The sequence below is a fragment of the Schistocerca gregaria genome, chromosome 10, assembly GCF_023897955.1.
Source record: "Schistocerca gregaria isolate iqSchGreg1 chromosome 10, iqSchGreg1.2, whole genome shotgun sequence".
Classification (NCBI taxonomy): Eukaryota; Metazoa; Arthropoda; class Insecta; order Orthoptera; family Acrididae; genus Schistocerca; species Schistocerca gregaria.
In genome coordinates, this window is record NC_064929.1 from 145,648,654 (window position 1) to 145,664,312 (window position 15,659).

A 15,659-nucleotide genomic window follows, 5' to 3' on the forward strand; every position below is an offset into this window, starting at 1 on the left:
AAGGACATCGCACACATCCATGCCCGAGGCAGGATTCGAACCTGCGACCGTAGCGGCCTCGGGGTTCCACACTACAGCGCCTAGGCTGGACTAACAGGCTAGCAATTGTTGTTGTTGTTGTTGTGGTCTTCAGTCCTGAGACTGGTTTGATGCAGCTCTCCATGCTACTCTATCCTGTGCAAGCTTCTTCATCTCCCAGTACTTACTGCAACCTACATCCTTCTGAATCTGCTTAGTGTATTCATGTCTTGGTCTCCCTCTACGATTTTTACCCTCCACGCTGCCCTTCAATGCTAAATTTGTGATCCCTTGATGCCTCAGAACATGGCCTACCAACCGATCCCTTCTTCTACTCACGTTGTGCCACAAACTTCTCTTCTCCCCAATCCGATTAAATACTTCTTCATTAGTTATGTGATCTACCCATCTAACCTTCAGCATTCTTCTGTAGCACCACATTTCGAAAGCTTCTATTCTCTTCTTGTCCAAACTATTTATCGTCCATGATTCACTTCCATACATGGCTACACTCCATACAAATACTCTCAGAAATGACTTCATGACACTCAAATCTATACTCGATGTTAACAAATTTCTCTTCTTCAGAAATGCCTTCCCTGCCATTGCCAGTCTACATTTATATACTCTCTACTTCGACCATCATCAGTTATTTTGCTCCCCAAATAGCAAAACTCATTTACTACTTTAAGTGTCTCATTTCCTAATCTAATTTTATCAGCATCACCCGACTTAATTCGACTACATTCCATAACCCTCGTTTTCTTTTGTTGATGTTCATCTTATATCCTCCTTTGAAGACACCATCCATTCCGTTCAACTGCTCTTCCAAGTCCTTTGCTGTCTCAGACAGAATTACGATGTCATCGGCGAACCTCAACATTTTGATTTCTTCTCCATGGATTTTAATACCTACTCCGAATTTTTCTTTTGTTTCCTTTACTGTTTGCTCAATATACAGATTGAATAACATCAGGGAGAGACTGCAACCCTGTCTCACTCCCTTCCCAATCACTGCTTCCCTTTCGTGTCCCTCGACTCTTATAACTGCCACCTGGTTTCTGTACAAACTGTAAATAGCCTTTCGCTCCCTGTATTTTACCCCTGCCACCTTCAGAATTTGGAAGAGAGTATTCCACTCAACATTGTCAAAAGCTTGCTCTAAGTCTACAAATGCTAGAAACGTAGGTTTGCTCTAGCTTCTAAGATAAGTCCCTAGAACTTATAACTACTTAAACCTAACTACCCTAAGGACATCACATACATCCATGCCCGAGGCAGACTGAAGCGCCTAGAACCGCTCGGCCACCCCGCCTGACACACTTGTTACAGCAGTACACAATTAGAGCCACGAATCAGAACTTTGATGTTCAGTGAGGATTATTTTTCCAGTAAGAGAAAAAGACGTAGGAGGGAGAATTAAGCTGTCTCAGTTTGTATGCTAACGCTAAATCCGTGGCGGTAGTGCACTTAATAATAAATGGGAGCCCCAGCTGTCGTTAGGATTAGTCCATAACTTTGTTCATATGCCGGTTGACGCTTTTATCTGGCTTCTCAACACAACTGAAGAGGGAATTTAATAGCAGAACGGGCATCCGGGGTAGCCGAGCGGTTGTAGGCGCTTCAATCCGAAACGCCGGGGCTGCTACGGTCCCAGGTTCTAATCCTGCCTCTTGCATGGATGTTTGTGATGTCCTTAGGTTAGTTACGTTTATGTAGTTCTAAGTATAGAGGACTAATGACCTCAGATGTTAAGTCCCATAGTCCTTAGAGCCATTTGAACCATTTTGAATAACAGAACACTCACTAGTGAGAACCAAGATAATCTGAAGAGAGGCTAGAATTTATACTCTGGTTATTAGTAACTGGAGACATTTACTTTAGTGATAACTGCTATAATACAGTTGTGTGTAGCACGTATAGGGAAGGTGATAACTGCAATTTGGAACATCCATATGACTTCACACACTGACTACTTGATAAAATTTGCTATGTAGTTTGTTAGTCGGTACGTCTAAATCTATATCGATACTCCGCAATGCACCGTACGGCAGTGGGTATCCCTTATCACTACTAGTCATTTATGAGACGCCCTGCTAAACTCGCAGGAGAGGTCAGGTAGTTGAAGTTGTGGAAAGGGGCCAAAATAAGCGGCTGTCAGTTACACTAGAACATACAACATTTTATTTGATCAAACATTACAAGAGTAAAGATTTTTAAAAAACACAGCTTTAGTTTTGGAACTTAGCGGCTGAATGAGCCGTACAATCTCATTCCTTAAGGGCAAGACCACTTCAATGTAAAAACGGCTGAAAGCCAATAACTTAAAGCTCGACCAAAATCAGAAATTTAAAAGGCAAAGCTTTATCTTAAAACAGTTCCTCAATTAGGCTAAAGGCCCAAAGAATCTGACACTTTAAGAGTAAACAACTTGAATTCAAAATCGGCTGAAGGCCCAATACTCAAGACTCAATAACATTAATTTAAAAAATGCCAAAGGCTTTACGTAAAACAGTTCTTAAATTAGGTTGAAGGCGCAAACCCTCTACCACCTTAAGAGCAGAACAACCTCAATTGAAATCGGCTGAAGGCCCCAAGAATCTGACACTTTAAGAGCAAAACAACAGAAATTCAACATCGATCGAAGGCCCAACACTTAGGACTCAATAACATTAATTTAAAAAAAAATGCCAAACGCTTTGCATAAAACAGTTCTTAAATTAGGCTGAAGGCGCAAAGCATCTGACGCTTTAAGGGCAAAACAAACTTTAATCCAAAAATCGATTAGAGGCCATCCAAGTACGAACAGCAAGAACAAACAAAAATGGCACTGAGAAGTTCAGAGGATCGGCCTCGAATTCAAACACTAACGCTCACTTAGGTGAGACAGGCAGACGGCCCAATCTGAAAACAGCCCAACCGACACACAATCAACGGATCCACCGACAAGATAACCTCCATTTCACCCGACCACCACACTACAGGGAGTTAAATGGAACAGTGTAAAAGGTATTGGCGCCCCAACCAATTACACATCAAGCTGTCAAACTAAACAACATGCTGGACAGTGACAACACGATGAGGAAAATACACTGCCTGAATTTATGTCAATGGCCAGGCCAGCTAACTGGAACGTTAACGGCTACAAGGCAGAAGACTCCGCCGGCGCACTTCAACTCAAAATTATCAAGTACAGTTAAACTCCACCAGAGGGTGGCTAAAATTTGCCAAAAACACACGTTGTTGCTCACGGGAATATCTCAGCTGACAACAAACTACAAACGACAACAATGTGAACAGTCTTGACTTGCTGGTAGATTAAGTCAAAACTGAACTTTCATGTCCAGAATCGGTGAGCCACAAACCTCGTAGCAATGGGAACAGCACCACACACTCCGACACAGCATAGGCGCCGCCAGCGGGCCCAGCCAAACTACGCCCCGCGGAGACTCCCTCGCTGCTTCACGCCAACCGACCAATTGCTCAGGGCCTGAAACAGTGAAAGGACCAAGTATACGTCGGCCGGTGCGTCGACCAACTGAACGACCAACCAACACTCGTCCCGCTCCAGTCTCCCTCCGTCGGACAGTTGATGTGTGTCGCCAGCGGTCGGCGAGCACTGGCTGTCAGCGCCTCACCGGCGCTCCGTCCCAGACTCCACTGCTGCTGCGTCCCGACTGCACTGCTGGTCCGTCCCGAACTGTCTGCCAGACACACGACGACCCAGAAATACCATCAGTCACTCCAGAGTTGGTACGACAGTGGACTTACCGATACGCGCTGCTGCTGCCACTCACGGGCAAGTAAGGCAGGAAGTTAGTGATGCCACTAAATGGAATAAGAAAACGAGGCGGCAGTACTGTAATAGAAGATAACAAACCATAAATGGGGTAAACGTGAGCCATGCAGAGCTCAATTTACTTTCCTGCTCCAGTCGTAAACAGAATTAGACACAAAGAACTGTCTGCCGTAGGAGTGCTAATTTCTCATGTTTTATCTTCGTGCTCCCTATGAGCAAGGCAGGAGAATGGTTCTGCAGTCCACTTCAAATGCTGGTTCTCTAAATTTTCCCATTAGTGTTCCTCAAAAAGAACGTCGCTTTCCCTCCAGGGAAGCATCTGCATAACACTTGTGTGTTGTTCCATACTACCAGCGACAAATCTACACTCCTGGAAATGGAAAAAAAGAACACATTGACACCGGTGTGTCAGACCCACCATACTTGCTCCGGACACTGCGAGAGGGCTGTACAAGCAATGATCACACGCACGGCACAGCGGACACACCAGGAACCGCGGTGTTGGCCGTCGAATGGCGCTAGCTGCGCAGCATTTGTGCACCGCCGCCGTCAGTGTCAGCCAGTTTGCCGTGGCATACGGAGCTCCATCGCAGTCTTTAACACTGGTAGCATGCCGCGACAGCCTGGACGTGAACCGTATGTGCAGTTGACGGACTTTGAGCGAGGGCGTATAGTGGGCATGCGGGAGGCCGGGTGGACGTACCGCCGAATTGCTCAACACGTGGGGCGTGAGGTCTCCACAGTACATCGATGTTGTCGCCAGTGGTCGGCGGAAGGTGCACGTGCCCGTCGACCTGGGACCGGACCGCAGCGACGCACGGATGCACGCCAAGACCGTAGGATCCTACGCAGTGCCGTAGGGGACCGCACCGCCACTTCCCAGCAAATTAGGGACACTGTTGCTCCTGGGGTATCGGCGAGGACCATTCGCAACCGTCTCCATGAAGCTGGGCTACGGTCCCGCACACTGTTAGGCCGTCTTCCGCTCACGCCCCAACATCGTGCAGCCCGCCTCCAGTGGTGTCGCGACAGGCGTGAATGGAGGGACGAATGGAGACGTGTCGTCTTCAGCGATGAGAGTCGCTTCTGCCTTGTGCCAATGATGGTGGTATGCGTGTTTGGCGCCGTGCAGGTGAGCGCCACAATCAGGACTGCATACGACCGAGGCACACAGGGCCAACACCCGGCATCATGGTGTGGGGAGCGATCTCCTACACTGGCCGTACACCTCTGGTGATCGTCGAGGGGACACTGAATAGTGCACGGTACATCCAAACCGTCATCGAACCCATCGTTCTACCATTCCTAGACCGGCAAGGGAACTTGCTGTTCCAACAGGACAATGCACGTCCGCATGTATCCCGTGCCACCCAACGTGCTCTAGAAGGTGTAAGTCAACTACCCTGGCCAGCAAGATCTCCGGATCTGTCCCCCATTGAGCATGTTTGGGACTGGATGAAGCGTCGTCTCACGCGGTCTGCACGTCCAGCACGAACGCTGGTCCAACTGAGGCGCCAGGTGGAAATGGCATGGCAAGCCGTTCCAAAGGACTACATCCAGCATCTCTACGATCGTCTCCGTGGGAGAATAGCAGCCTGCATTGCTGCGAAAGGTGGATATACACTGTACTAGTGCCGACATTGTGCATGCTCTGTTGCCTGTGTCTATGTGCCTGTGGTTCTGTCAGTGTGATCATGTGATGTATCTGACCCCAGGAATGTGTCAATAAAGTTTCCCCTTCCTGGGACAATGAATTCACGGTGTTCTTATTTCAATTTCCAGGAGTGTATTAATGGCCTCAAAACTGCTTTGATGTCTTCCTTTTATCCAACCCGGTACTGATCCCAAACACTCGAGGAGTATTCAAGAACAGATCGCACCAGCGTCCTATATGCGATCTCCTTTACGGGTGAACAACACTTCCCGCAATTCTACCAATAAACCGAAGTCGACCATTCGTGTTTCCTACCACGTTCCTCACAAGTTCGTTCCATTTGTATCGATTTGTAACCTTAAACTGGACACTTAAACGACTTCAATGTGTCCGGCAGGGCGCCAGTAATACTATATCCGAACATTTCAGGTTTTGTTCTCCTACTGATCCGCATTTAACTTACATTATTCTAATATAATTGCGTAGGCTCCCGCGTCCAGAGACAGTGGACATGAAAGGTTTGTGGGTGTGGTACCTCGTCATAATGTAATTCTGGACAAATCGGTTTTTTATGTTGTCAATTAACGTGGCAGTAATACACATGCGTTGTATCTACAAATGACATGAACTTAAGCAACAAGAATGATCAGATCTTTCGTGTATTTTTAATTTTTATCAGAATAATAGATATCATTATTATCATGAACAGATACATATTCGCAGGTCTTTGCTTTGAAAGAAATTCATTACACGTATTGTCTTTTAATTGTTTGACTTCCTTTCTGCAGTCAAATCGTATAGATTACAGTCGCGAAAGGAGGTATATAAGCTATGTTATTCGAAATACTTTTCAATATTAAGAATTACAAATCCTGTGAGTATATATTGCGTTTCCGCCTGATGTAAGAATCCAAGGAATTTATCGTCTATCTTATTACCCGAGTAAAACGTTTGTGTGCTTCGACAATTTTCAAGTAATCATATTTTTTCTCTTCTCCATTTGTGCTGTGGACGTGTTGGTGTCCAGAATCCAGTATGATACCGAACCCATGTTTTTATATTAGCAACGTTACATTCTCTTCTGACCACTTCATCGCCCTCACAAATCGTGTCAACAACAACAAGAACAACAAGAGTAGACACGAAAGCAGACGAAGCTTACTATACTGCTAGCGCAGAAGCACAGGGTACACCAGCTTCCTTTGACGGTTCGCTAAACGACCGACAGTAAGCGAAACACGAGAGAACCGTAGTGAATGCGAACCCAGCACTACCGAATGCCGTTTCCTCTTACACAGGTCCGCCTAGCATTGACACCCGAGAGATTCTCATCCGCTTTTGCACGTTCCCTTGTGTTTGCTTCAGTGTAAAGGGAGCTTCAGGCTGTCCCGCTAACGAAATTGCCGCGCAAAGGAATGGTAGCGTCACATCAGAGGAGGGTTGTCTTAACGTGTCTCACCTCACACCGTACGAATCCTCAAAATCATAGGCAATAACTATACGGCGAACCACACACATCTTCCGTGTCCATAAATCTGCATCTACCTCTACATGGATACTCGGAGAATCACATTTAAGTGCCTGGCAGAGGGTTCATTGAACCACCTGCACAATTCTCTATTATTCCAATTTCGCATAGCTCGCGGAAAGAACAAACACCTATATATTTCCGTACGAGCTCTGATTTCCCTTATTTTATTGTGGTGATCATTTCTCCTTATGCAGGTCGGTGTCAACAAAATATATTCGCATTCGAAGGAGAAAATTGGTATTTGGAATTTCGTGAGAAGATTCCGTCGCAACGAAAAACGCCTTTCCTTTAATTATGTCCAACCCAAATCCTGTATCATTTCTGTGACGCTCTCTCCCATATTTCGCGATAATACAAAACGTGCTGCGTTTCTTTGAACTTGTTCGATGTACTCCGTCAGTCCTATATGGTAAGGATCCCACACCGCGCAACAGTATTCTAAAAGAGGGCGGACAAGCGTAGTGTAGACAGTCTCCTTAGTGGTTCTGCTACATTTTCTAAGTGTCCTGCCAATAAAACGCAGTCTTTGGTTAACCTTCCCTACAACATTTACTATGCGTTCCTTCGAATTTAAGTTATCTACATGTCCATAGATGCTATTGAACGGATGCTATATTTACACTAATATTATTCAGACCTACAGAGACCTTAATGTTTCCACTTTCAAAATCACCCCGCCGGTTCTTATTCTTCACCTTTTTATTGAAAGTGCCTGCCCCTTTTTAAAAGAAAGTCATCGCTTCTGAATCATGTTTTTACTGTAATTTTAATCTTTACCTTTGGGTCTCTCGATTTTAATATAAACAACAAAGAAAATTAACAATTTAATGTTACGTAAACACAAAAGATTATGTATTTATAGCTTTTAAAACATTATAAAATTTTGCGCTATCCGTATCCACACTAATACTATGAATACGAAAGTAACTCTGTCTATCACGCTTTGACGACTAAACCGCTTAAACAATCTTGATGAAATTTTTTATGGAAATAACTTGAACTAGCGTTTTGTCTGAGGATAAAATACTCGATATTTCCAATAAAATGACAATGAGTCCGAACAAGTCCGTAAGAAAACACGCCCAGGAAATCGATGGTAGTGCCGGATCGGCCCACACAGCTGTAGGGAAAAAATTAGAACTTTTGCCAAACACAGTGACAGCCGTGCAAGAACTGAAAAATACCGATCATGGCAAGAGACTGCATTATTGTCAATGGTTGAAAAATTTAGTTCAACAAAATGGAAGGGATATTCCTAATGAGACGTTTTTCACTGATGAGGCGTGGTTTCATTTATCCGGGTACACGAACTCGGAAATTCTCGTATGTGGAGCAGTGCAAATCCATTGGGAATTCATGAGGAACCACTTCATTCTGTGAAAATAAGAGTCTGGATTGCAATTTCTAGACGTCGGATTGTGGCTGCCATATTTTTCAACTGAACAATAAACGCACAGCGCTACTGCAGTGATATTCTGTACCCACTCGTAGGAGAACTTGTGTTAAGTGAAATTCTGAACGGTTATTTTCAAGAAGATAGCGCAACATCGCATGCAGCTCGCGTTTCAATGTCACTGCTTGCTGATGTTTTTCGTGATCGCGTAATTTCACAGCGACTTTGGCCTCCACGATCGCCTGGCCTAATACCACCTGACTTTTTCTTCTGGGGCGCAGCGAAAGCAATTGTCTATAAAAACCGCCCAAAATCCATCGATGAATTGAGAACTGCAATATCCACTTTCACTGCTTCTGTTACAGAAGCAATGTTACAGCTTGTGTTTGGAAACGTGATTAGAGGAAGTGAATTGTGTATTCAGCAGCATGGGGGACGCTTTCAACATTTAATGTGAAAATTTGTAAGTAAAAATTGAATATTCAGTAAATTAATAACTTGTATTTCACTGAGTTTCATTTCGGTATATTCACTGCGCCGTATGGCACGCGGGGCTAACAATGTTACGGCACTGCGGCGAGACTTTGTAAACACCCCGTAGCTTCTGAGACGCTTGGGGGACTCACAACTACGACATCATTTAAAGACTGTACGACAGAGAGAAGCCGTGCCTTTACACGTAGGAAGCGGGAGGCTTTTCATGAGGCTGCGTTTCGTTTTGATCCATTAACTGATTATTCTGATAATCCATTAGTCGTCTTAGGGAGAACAGACGAATAAAGGAGGCGTTGTAAAGCGTTGAAGTGGAAGGAGGAAACGTTGGTATTGGTTGGTCTGGTGGAATGACCTCACTCCCACAACCGAGCGAGGGGGTGCAGTGGTTAACACAAAGGACTCGCTATTCGGGAGGACGACGGTTCAAACCCGCGTCTGGCCATCCTAATTTACGTTTTCCGTGATTTCCCCTAAATCGCTTCAGGCAACCCCCAAAAAAATGCTCTCCGTCTTCAGGCCACAAGTGACCCACCGGGACCACCGACCGCCGTGTCATCCTTAGCTGAGGATGCGGATAGGAGGGGCGTGTGGTCAGCACACCGCTCTCCCGGCCGTTATGATGTTTTGTGTGATCAGAGCCGCTACTATTCGGTCTAGTAGCTCCTCATTTGGCATCACGAGGCTGAGTGCACCCCGAAAAATGGCAACAGCGCATGGCGGCCCGGATGGTCACCCATCCAAGTGTTGGCCACGCCCGACAGCGCTTAACGTCGGTGATCTGACGCGAACCGGTGTTGCCACTGCGGCAAGGCCGTTGCCTTCAGGCAACCCTGCCCTACCCTAATCCGATAGGGCCGATAATTTCGCCGTTTGGTCCCCTCCCCCGAGCAACCAATCACTTCCACTACTAGGTGACACACAACAGCTCTTACAAACCGTACTTCTGTATAAATGCAATGAATCGAGGCTTCAAAAAAAATTGAATGAGGAGACATCATACATACTTTCACATAACTTCACCTGATGTGGACGCAAAAGTCAAAATTCCAGGTTTTTCGCCTGCTTCTACGATTAACAGAATTGGCTCGTTGCTTCGACCACATAATAATCAACGAAACATACTGTAAGTGCAATAACAGACGGTTTTGAATATTCAGAGAATTCATTCATTTTTACCTGTGTGTGTGTGTGTGTGTGTGTGTGTGTGTGTGTGTGTGTGTGTGTGTGTGTGTGTGTGTGTGTGTCTGCTTGTGTATGAATAAACTTTTATAGTGCTGGTATATAGGTAAGTGGATACACCGGTTCCCATCAGATCACCGATGTTAAGCGCTGTCGGCCGACACTTGGATGGGTGACCATCCGGGCCGCCATGCGCTGTTGCCATTTTTCATGGTGCACTCAGCCTCGTGACACCAAATGAGGAGCTACTCGACCGAATATATATCCCGTCATTCATCTAACTACGGAACACTAACTTCACTTAACGAAGATTTATCCAGAACACGTATGGTATATATACAGTTACAGAACATTCCAGTACAATGATTCTTGATATTTGTGGATACTTCTAGAATCTCCTCGAGTCGAAATTAACATTTGAGATGAGTTTTAAACTCACAACCCTGCATGCAACAGTCTTGTATCATAACCGCTACACCAGAGTGACAGTGTTAATCAGCTTCTTCTGCGATAGGTTATACCACTGCATGTCCAGATTATTTATTAATTACTAGCATACGTCGTCAGCAAAGCTCATCATAACAAATCGTCCCATATGCGACCACAGCTACGGATGGCAGCTAGTTAAAATTAGAAATGCGAAATTAACTCCGCCTGTTGCCTTTTCACGCTATTGAAACTTGATACGCACATAGCTTTGACTACTTCAGAAAGTGTATAGTACAAGACATTCATTGATTTCAAGAATATTACGCCATCAAGGGAGAGCTGTTTATTCTTTGACTTCCGAACATTATCATGTTGCTGAATATGCTCTTATTGGTGGAAGTGTGCTACGTAATATGATTCATTGCAATGAATGCTGTGCTTGCGCAATGATCAACGTTTCTAATCCGTACTACCCTGCTAATACTATTAAATTGCGAACTAGCCTCGTACATTACGTTTTCTACGGCAAAATCGTTGAACCGATTTCGATGAAATTTGGAATGGAGATCGCTTGCAACCTGAGAAAGAACATACGCTACTTTAGAAAGTAATACTAATAATAATCAATTCCTGACTTGGTGTAGTACGGAACAATAAAGTCGCACCTTGCCCGATGTTTGATTTTTACAACTGCAAACCCAGTGAGCCTGAATTCGAAACTACTGATTGTTTTAATTTTAAATGTGACATCGCCGGCCGCGGTGGTCTAGCGGTTCTAGGCGCTCAGTCCGGAGCCGCGCGACTGCTACGGTCGCAGGTTCTAATCCTGCCTCGGGCATTGATGTGTGTGATGTCCTTTGGTTAGTTAGGTTTAAGTAGTTCTAAGTTCTAGGGCACTTATGACCTCAGACGTTGAGTCCCATAGTGCTCAGAGCCATTTGAACCATTTAAATGTGACATCGGGTAATAAATGACAAAACAATTTTTTTCATGCGATATCATTACAAATCAGTATCTTCAGGATTTTCCCGTTTACTTGTTATGCGAAACCTTGCTTCTTGTCAAATTTCATGACAGTTCATCAACAGGGAGTACTCTACAGGCTTCGATAGGAGAGTTTGCGAGGGTTAAAATATGTGACGCAAATAACCGTGTCTTGATTGCGCTGACCTACAAGTTTTAATCTTTTACACCGCAAAGATAGTGTCGGAAGTTCCACGCGGCTTTTCGCGGATGATGCTGTAGTATATAGAGAAGTTGCAGCATTAGAAAATTGTAGCGAAATGCAGGAAGATCTGCAGCGGATAGGCACTTGGTGTAGGGAGTGCAACTGACCCTTAACAGAGACAAATGTAATGTATTGCGAATCCATAGAAAGAAGGATCCTTTATTGTATGATTATATGATAGCAGAACAAACACTAGTAGCAGTTACTTCTGTAAAATATCTGGGAGTATGCGTGCGGAACGATTTGAAGTGGAATGATCATATAAAATTAATTGTTGGTAAGACGGGTACCAGGTTGAGATTCATTGGGAGAGTCCTTCGAAAATGTAGTCCATCAACAAAGGAGGTGGCTTACAAAACACTCGTTCGACCTATATTTGAGTATTGCTCGTCAGTGTGGGATCCGTACCAGATCGGATTGACGGAGGAGGTAGAGAAGATCCAAAGAAGAGCGGCGCGTTTCGCCACAGGGTTATTTGGTAACCGTGATAGCGTTACGGAGATGTTTAACAAACTCAAGTGGCAAACTCTGCAAGAGAGGCGCTCTGCATCGCGGTGTAGCTTGCTCGCCAGGTTTCGAGAGGGTGCGTTTCTGGATGAGGTATCGAATATATTGCTTCCCCCTACTTATACCTCCCGAGGAGATCACGAATGTAAAATTAGAGAGATTAGAGCGCGCACGGAGACTTTCAGACAGTCGTTCTTCCCGCGAACCATACGCGACTGGAACAGGAAAGAGAGGTAATGACAGTGGCACGTAAAGTGCCCTCCGCCACAAACCGTTGAGTGGCTTGCGGAGCATAAATGTAGATGTAGAAAGCACCCATAGACCTCAGTATGTGACGTTCATTTAAATTTGATACATCTATCCGTTCTTGAGAAAATGGGTTTTTAACAATCGGACGGACAGACTGGCAGACAACAAGACGATCCCCTAAGGGTTTTTTGCTGATTGACCCACAGAACCCAAAGAAATTGTAAATTTGTAGTGTAACGTACAAGTTGTACAACGGATAGCTACGGCAGTAACGCGACGCAATGGATGCGCGCTCCTGCTGCGGCCATTAACTCACGTGTCAGCACGTCGTGTGCTTTGCACATACACTAGCTTACTTAAGCATCAATCATCGTAACAAAACTACTGGTTCACCAGTACAGCAGCGGGTAACAGCTAGTTCAATCACATCAGACTACCTATCACAAAGACCCCCGCTGCTGTTTCTGCCTCTAATCTCGCGAACTACATTTATGCTCATAAATTGAGGATAATGCTGATACATGCTGAAACAACTCTCTGGTGGGTGGTTTGCGGGTTTAAATCACCTCTGGGTATGACCATGTGGTGCATCTGATCTGCGGTCGTCGCACGGTGGCGCTGGCAGCAGTCCACATACGCAGAGGTGTGTTGGTGCATGTCAGAGTACGGTGCAACGAGTAAGTGTGAAGACGTTTTCAGACGTGCTAATGGTGGCTGTGTGTTGAAAATGGCCCAAAGAAATATTGATGACATTTCCAGGGGTAGAACACTAGGGTGACTGGAGGCTGGTCAAACACAGCAGGTCGTAGACAGTCCTTCCGTGTGCTACAAAGTGTGTTCTCAAGATTATGGCAACGAATACAACGTGTCCAGGCGCTACAGTACGGGACGTCCACAGTGTACAACACCACAAAAAGAGTGATATCTCACCATTACTCTGGATCTTACCGCAGCCACTGGAACAGTTGTCTCCAGACACACAGTCTACAGACGACTGAACAGACACGGTTTATTCTCCCGGAGACCTGCAAGGTACAATCCACGGACCCCTGGTCACAGGAGAGTGCGTAAAGCCTGGTGTCAACAACACAGTACATGGTCATTGGAACAGAGGTCCTAGCTTACGTTCACGAACGAGTCCAGGTATAGTCTGAACAGAGCTTCTCGCTGGGTTTTCATCTGGCGTGAACCAGGAACCAGATACCAACTCCTTAATGTCCTAGATAGGGACCTGTCGTGGTTTAATGGTGTTGGGTGGGATTATGAGTGGCGCACGTACACCCCTGCATGTCTTTGACAGAGGAACTGTAACAGCTCAGGTGTATCGGGACGTCTTTTTGCACCAGAATGTCCGCCTTTTCAGGGGTGCAGTGGGTCCCACCTTCCTCCTGGTGGATGATAACGCATGGCCCCAACGAGCTGCCATTCTGGAGGAGTACCTTGAAACAGAAGATATCAGGCGAATGGAGTGGCCTGCCTGTTCTCCAGACCTAAACCCCATCGAGCACATCTGGGACGCTCTCGGTCGACGTATCGCAGCACGTCTTCAAACCCCTACGACACTTCAGGAGCTCAGACAGGCACTGGTGCAAGAATGGGAGGCTATACCCCAGCAGCTGCTCGACCACCTGATCCAGAGTATGCCAACCCGTTGTGCGGCCTGTGTACGTGTGGATATCTCATTTTGATGTCGGGGCACAGGTGGTTTGACTCTGCCCACGCCAGAACAGCTTCACCGTTTTTTGTCTTCTTGTGCATATCCCCATACGTGACTATGGCTGTTGAAATCGCCGATGATGAAGGCCTTTTTCTATTTACCGATTTTTACTGGTGGTTCAAAGTGGAAGTTTACGTTTGGGGGCTCATACAGTGAGGTCACCGTGTATTCGCCAAATTCCACCGTGATAATCTCGATATCTCTCTCAGTGTGATCCGCCATCCTCACTTGGAGGTCCGGTTTGGTGAACACGGCACTCCCGTATTGCGTGTGCTGTCTTTGTGCTACTAGTTTCATACCTAGAACATTTGGGGCGTCGGTGTTGGATGTCCTTATGCGTTTCTTGCACGCAGAGTTCGTCAGATTGGGTTTTTTGACAAGGCTCGCTCATCAATCGTTCTTTGCAAGACGAAAGACCTTCTATGTTCACAGAGATGATCGTCAAAGCCGGTTGTGATAAGAACTTATACGGTTTTTCTCGAGACATTATGTCGCTCTACTGTGATGCTTCTGGTGTGAGACAATCTGCCGGCCTAGAGCCGTTGCCCAGGGGACACCCGAATGTGTTATTAATGACACAAGATCACATTTAGGGAGGACGGCGAATAAAACTTGCCATGCACTTTTATAGTAACTATTCACGCATTTTGTAACGTACCTTAATTATTCATGCAGCAGCATCCTACGTATTTTTATTCATACTTTCATGCTCTCATAGTACTCGCCAGGCCTATTAAGTTAATAAATGGGTGACTGAGATGTTCTTTTCATAAATTGTATCAATACTTGGAAAATCCATATGTAACTCCACGTATTGCCTACAGTCAAGGTAGGAAGTCAATTAGCTGTTCTCTTCTGTAGGTCAGAAGCTGTATTGTTCGTTTATTCGCCACAACATTCAACGGAGAAAGATGGCGGAGGGGAGCAAGCAACCGACCTTCAGCAGGGCCATGAATTTGTAGCTTAAAGTGAGCTTCAAGGCCGAACCTGCCTCCACCCTAGCGTTCGCTCCCTCCCCCCTCTCGGCTCGGTGCCGGCCAAGTTAATGTGACGGGAGGTAGCGTGTCTAGCGGCTAGCAAGCGCTCGTGCAAAGGCTTGATGGCTACACAAAGAAATGTCCACTTTTAAAAAAGCAGTAGTTGAAACCCTGCCGTGGGAAGCGAAAGTCACAGCATCCCAACAGCTGCTTTGGAACATAGGTACAAAGACAGAGAGTGTGTTTACTAAAATTCTAACTTCATTCTAGTTTTGGAAGAGCTCCAAGGATCTACCCCTATTAATTTAGTAAGACATTATACTTGGCGTAACTTGTTTAGTTACCTTTTAAATGTAAATTCGTGTGGTTGCATAGGGAGCTTCATTCAGTATTCCGATGATGGAGACTGTAATCTGCATGTGAGAGGTTATGCACTAATTCAACCACCGAGTGAGGTAGCGCTGAGGTTAGCACACTGGACTC

At 45.5% G+C, this 15,659-nt stretch overlaps 1 pseudogene; it reads right to left on the reverse strand.

Annotated features, from left to right (window-relative positions):
* Window positions 1–9,591: 9,591 nt before the first annotated feature.
* Window positions 9,592–9,709, reverse strand: LOC126293771 (5S ribosomal RNA; annotated as a pseudogene).
* Window positions 9,710–15,659: the final 5,950 nt, after the last annotated feature.